We start from the raw sequence: 5882 nt of genomic DNA on the forward strand, positions 1-5882 counted from the left end.
GAACCAAACGTGGGTGAATCCAACCAAACGTGTTAGCAGACTTATCATTTTCATGACCATAGCTGAATGAATTTGCATCAGCCTAGTTGGAGGGGACCAACAATGTCTGCGTCTGCGTGGTATATCCGTATTTGTGCATATACATATCAGATTTTCCTTTGCTAACTCAACTAATAAACGCACACAACCTGAGAATCAATTGATGCACACATGACTCTGTGCAAAATTCAACCTTAGCTAGGACTGGATGAGACATACCGCTCAAATCTGAGACCCGATAGCACGAGCATTGCTAGTACCTTGCATCCTGGATACCAGATGTCGTGCAGGCCTGGAGGCGCCCAATGGCCTTGTCCAGCGCAAGTACGCAGGGGAAGGATCACGCACATGGGGTCGAGCTCGACAGTAACCTGTCGACGGCGGCAGCGCGAGCGGTCGATGTAGACGGGGACTTACTGGTGCTCACCTTTCTACTTTAATGAAAATTCAGCTGGGCTCCTCCCCAGTTGAACTCGTTTTTTGGAGACTGTGGAAGGAGCGTAATGCTCGTATTTTCCAGCGAGAATCAAGCGAGCCACACAGGATGTTTGAGTTGATTGTGGAAGACATCCGTTCCTGGAGAGCTGCAGGGTGCATAGTAGATTTCTAGTGGAGCTGTGTTGGTTTCTGTTTCTGCGTGTGCCTATGTGCTGACTGAAACCCCTGCTTGGGGCTTTTGGTGTGTTCGCGGTCGCGTGGCCCTTTTGTTTCGGCTATCTCAGCCGATCATGTAACAAACTCTGTAATTCCCTATGCTATCTTAATTTAAGTCCAGCCTCAGACTGGCCATAGTGGGAAGTATCATATGCTAGTATCATGCATATGATACTAGTGTATGATACTACCCATCTAGTGCTTAGTATCATCTAGTAGTATCATAGTATTGTTGCATTTAATTATATTTAGAATCTCAATGCAATCTTGTGTACTAGATGTATTTGATATTAACTTTTCTTGTTAAATGTGCTATGATACGGTATCATATTATGATACCACAAGCAGCTCTTTCTTCATTAATTGGTGTGACACATTATCATTTTGCCAAGATGGCATGCATGATACCTCTTACGATACTACCACTAGGGCTAGTCAGGCCCTTCGAGATGTAGACGGGGACGGCAAAGACCTCGAATCGGACCAAGTCGGACGGGTCCGAAGCACGGGAGAGGAGCGCGACGCGGACGACCTTGCGGCCATTCAAGCGGATGATGGGCGGCGGCGGACGTCCCGTCCAGCACCGCTGCAACGCGTCGTCATCGGCAGCGCGCACACAATGGGGGCCATGGAGGTTTCCTGCAGATCACGTGCCGGCTGCTCCTCCAGGATCCCATGCGTCGCCGTTGCCGGCCATCCCTCGTCGTGAATACATGGAAGAGAGAGAGAGAGAGAGAGAGAGAGAGAGAGAGAGAGAGAGAGAGAGAGAGAGAGAGAGAGAGAGAGAGAGAGAGAGAGAGAGAGAGAGAGAGATGGGCGGGATGCGGCGGCGCGGGAGGAGAGGAACGGCGGCCGCTGAAGGAAACAAGCGAGGGTTGACTTACGCGTGAGGAAATGTCTAGGGTTCCCAACATATTTACGGTCAGTCTGATACATTTTTGAATTATTGTTGCAACCTGGAGAAAAGTAACGAGGAAAACAATTTGCTACAAGGTGCCATGTAGCAAAAATATCTACGGTGCCCAACATATTCAAGTTATGTCTGGTACATTTTTTATTTTTTGTTGCAACCTATGTGCACCATGAGAAAAGTAAGGAGAAAAAACAACTTGCTACAGGGTGCCATGTAGCGAAAGTGTCTAGGGTGCCCAACATATTAAATGTCAGTCTGGTAGATTTTTGGATTTTTGTTGCAACCTGTGTGCACCATGAGAAAAGCAATGAGAAAAACAGTTTGCTACAAAGTGCCATGTAGCAAAGATGTACGTCTAGGGTGCCCAACATATTCAATGTACGCCTGGTACATTTTTGAATTACTGTTGCAACCTGTGTGCGCCATGAGAAAAGTAAAGACAAAAATAATTTGCTATATGGTGTCATGTAGCCAAAATGTCTAGGGTAGCCACCATATTCAATCGTACGTATGGTACATTTGTTAAACTTGTTGAAATGTAGCGTTTTCCATCATATTTGGAGCCGTACTATGCAACATAAACAAGATCAAAATTAGCAACCTACATACAAAAGAGAGTTAGATAGCGAGAGAGGCAAGCTAGCTGCGAGAGTGAAAGAGCTAGCTGTTCACAGTATGCCCCGGCTGAGAGCATCTCCACTCGTCTCCCCGACGAGGCCCCCGAGCGACGTTTTTTCCATCCGGACGGCGAAATTCGGCCCAGTCGCGCCCCCGGTTCCTCGTTTTCGTCCGGATTTGGCCCTTCATCCATCCGGCGAGCCCATGCCATCCCCGGTCCCCCGGGGCGCGCTCGGGGACTCCGGACGAAAGAATTTGGCGCGAAACGGCGTGTGGACCCTCGTAGTCGGTGACAGGAAAGCCAAAGCCTGTCGATTTCCCTCCAATTTGCTTGCATATCCCCAATCTCTCCCGCCGAAATTGTCCATTCTCCTCCTCGTCTTCCAGTTCCAGTTCACGTCCTCGTCTTCTCGTCCACCACCGTTCTCCTCCTCGTCTTCTCGTCCACCACCATGCCGCCGAAGGCGAAGAAGCCGCGGGCGAAGAAGGAGCGGCCGCCGGGTATGTCGAACGCAGAGTGGGCGGCGGACGAGATCCGGCGCCAGGTCGAAACAAGCGGCAGGATGGAGAGGGAGAAAAAAGCCGCCGCCAAGAGGGCAGCGGCGGCGGCCCAGGACGACCAAGCGAGGAAGATCAGCATGGCCATGAGCATGGGCAATGTTCACGGCGGCGGCGGCGGCGCCATGTTCCCCGGCCAATGGCCGACGCAAGGTACAAGCAGTTCCGCGTCGACTTTCTCCCCTTCGATCTACTCGCCATCGCCGCCTGCCATGTTCCAAGAGGGCACCTACGTCCATCCATCCAGGTTCACGCCGTCGCCGTCCGAGCTCGCCGTCGGCAGCGGGAACCAGTACGAGGGCACCTCGCCGGCCCTGCGATGAGGGCCGCTCCCGTTCGGTGCGATGGCGGCTCCGAACGACGAGGAGATCCACGAGATGATCACCTCCGGCTCCATGGCCGCCGCTGCGAGCCCGGGGTTCTTCATGGCCGCTGCCGCTGCGAGCCCGGGGTTCTTCACGCAAGAGGAGGCGAGGGCGACGGCAGCTGTCGCGGCGCGCAACGAGTATGTGGAGGATGTGGCCGACGGAAGCCAAGCCGTCCAAGAAGAAGACGAAGAAGAAGCACAGCCAACTCAAACCGAGGTCGCCGACGCCAACCTGTCGAAGGGAAAGAAGAAGAGGAAGAAGGACTCGCCGCCTGCCGAACCGCGTATCAAATGGACGCCGAAGGAAGAGGAGTGCCTCGCCGAAGCTTGGATGACCGTGTCCATGGACGGCATAACCAGGGCGAATCAGTCCTCTGACACGTATTGGCTTCGAGTGAAGGCGGCGTTCGACGAGCGCAAGCTCGTCGATCCCTACTTCAACAAGACGATCATGAACCGCGGAGACAAGGCAATGGCCACCCATGGGGGATCATACAGACGGCGTGCAGCAAATGGCACGGCGTGCAGGAGGAGATCAAAGAACGGCCGATGAGCGGCCACGACTTGGAGCAAAAGGTATGCTCCGTCGACCCTGCATCACCGAGGTTGTGCACCGTGTAGTGATCGTCGTGAGCTGACCCCTATCGCCGTACTCTTTTTCCCCAGCTGCGCCGTGCTTTGGACATGTACATGGACGACACCGGCATGCAGTTCAAGTTCCTGAACGTCTACGCCCGCATCGAGAAGTGCGAGAAGTGGGCGGAAACCCGCAAGAACCTCTCGAAGAGCAAGACCGAGCAGTACAACCCCGACGCTCCGGCGGCTGGCTCGGCGGATGGGCGCCCGGAACTCGGCCAGAAGAAGCTCAAAGAGCTCAAAAAGACGGGCAATCCCGCCGACAGGCTGCAGGCGTCGTTCGACAAGTGCTGGGCCGACGCGAGGACGCACGCCGCCGGGAGGGACGACAAGTTCGACGGCAGGTGGCGGGAGATGCTCGCCAACCAAGGCATCCGGATCGCCCTGCTGAAGACGACGGCGGCGGCGAAGAAGAGGAACACTGACTTGGTGTTTCTGATGGGCGGGAACACGGATCTGATGGACGAGGAGACGAGGATTTGGTACGAGGGCCACCGCAGCGACATCCTCCGACCCACTCCGGCCAGTTCTTCATCGTCTCCGCCGGCTCCTACCTCGTCTTCCTCACCGTCTACGCCGTCGACTGCCGCTGCTTCGTCGTCGACTGCCGCCGCTTCGACCACGGCGTGTGAGGAAACTGGTCCGTCGGACACCGCCGTGCCAGCCGGGACTGCCGATGAGCCTGTTTCCGTGTAATTTCCCTCCTATCGCCGATCTGTGGCTGATTCTTTTGCTGGTCCTTTTGCCGATCAACTGGTCGTATTTGTAGCGCGGGACGATGGTTTGTTTGAATTTAAACTATGTCCGCCGAACTCCGGGTGGACGACTGGAAATACGGTACTCCCCACGATTTTATTTCGTCCAATCTGATGGTTGTTTCGTCCGGATTTCGCCGTGGGGAGCGCCAACGAGTGGAGATGCTCTGAGCAGTGAGCACATATAGGCGCGCGAGAAGTCGCCGTCGAAAAGTGTAAAAAGGGAAATGCAAAAAGAACCAAAAACCGGTCGAAAAGTAACAGAAGAATCGAAGAGTATAAGAGATGAAATGGTAAAAGAAATTGTTGTGGAAACGAAGTAAAAAAGGCAAATGCCTATGTGGCGTGCCCTGATTGGTAGAAACTGTACTATGAACAGTGTGCATGATGTTGACCTTTTGAGCGCTCCTAGGGCTCAAATCCATCACGTCATAATATAGACTAGCATGAATTGGTGCGACGGCACGCCGCGCCGACCGTGTAATATGATGGTGTTAATGATTTTAAGATCACATCTGAATTGATATAAGTAATGCCTATTTTTCTTTTTAAACCATAGGTTTTAAGATGAAGAACAAAAAATTATTTCTACAACAAGTTAATATGGCGGGCAGCGTGGAGATGTGCTAGAGACTGGATGATGAGCAGCTAAAATAGCTCACATGTTTATTATTAAGATTTATTATGTTGTGTACACCTTACATCATGAATGGAGATCTATGTGTGATAAGAAAAAAATTAAACACTGAACCTTTGAGTAAGTGTGTGAGCTATAATATTTAGATACAACCATGATTTGGCAAACAGAAGTGAAACGGGAATGGGCGGATTGCATTTTGGTAGCCCTCCGTGTAACTTGTCCTTCCCCAATCTAAATTTGATCATGCGTGCCAGGCTGCGTTTCTCTTGATCCAATTGAACCTTGGCTGGCAACTGAAAAATAAAGAGAAATATAGTAGTGTGCCACCGCGCCTATGCTTTTATATCATGGTAACAATTCTAATGGCACAAGAGTAATTCATGACATTCTTTTATATTGCTCTGATAGGATACTAATAAAAGGACGGACAAAGAGTAAGCAATACCCCTGTTGAATGTCTTGTTTCCGTGAGTTACTAAAGCATAAGACTGACACTATTTATTTAGACAATATGCCAGCGATTGGATGATAAAATATGAAAGTATGAGTGCAAACTGCTCATAGATACAATACACTTTGTAAGGTAGTTGGACACATCAGTAAAGAGTTACTGTAGTTCAGAAGTTCACAGATAGATAGATTGCATGTTTTAGCATGGATTACTGCGTACTAAGTAAAAGCAAGCCCTAGGCATCACTGCAC

The sequence above is a fragment of the Lolium rigidum genome, chromosome 4, assembly GCF_022539505.1.
Source record: "Lolium rigidum isolate FL_2022 chromosome 4, APGP_CSIRO_Lrig_0.1, whole genome shotgun sequence".
Lineage (NCBI taxonomy): Eukaryota > Viridiplantae > Streptophyta > Magnoliopsida > Poales > Poaceae > Lolium > Lolium rigidum.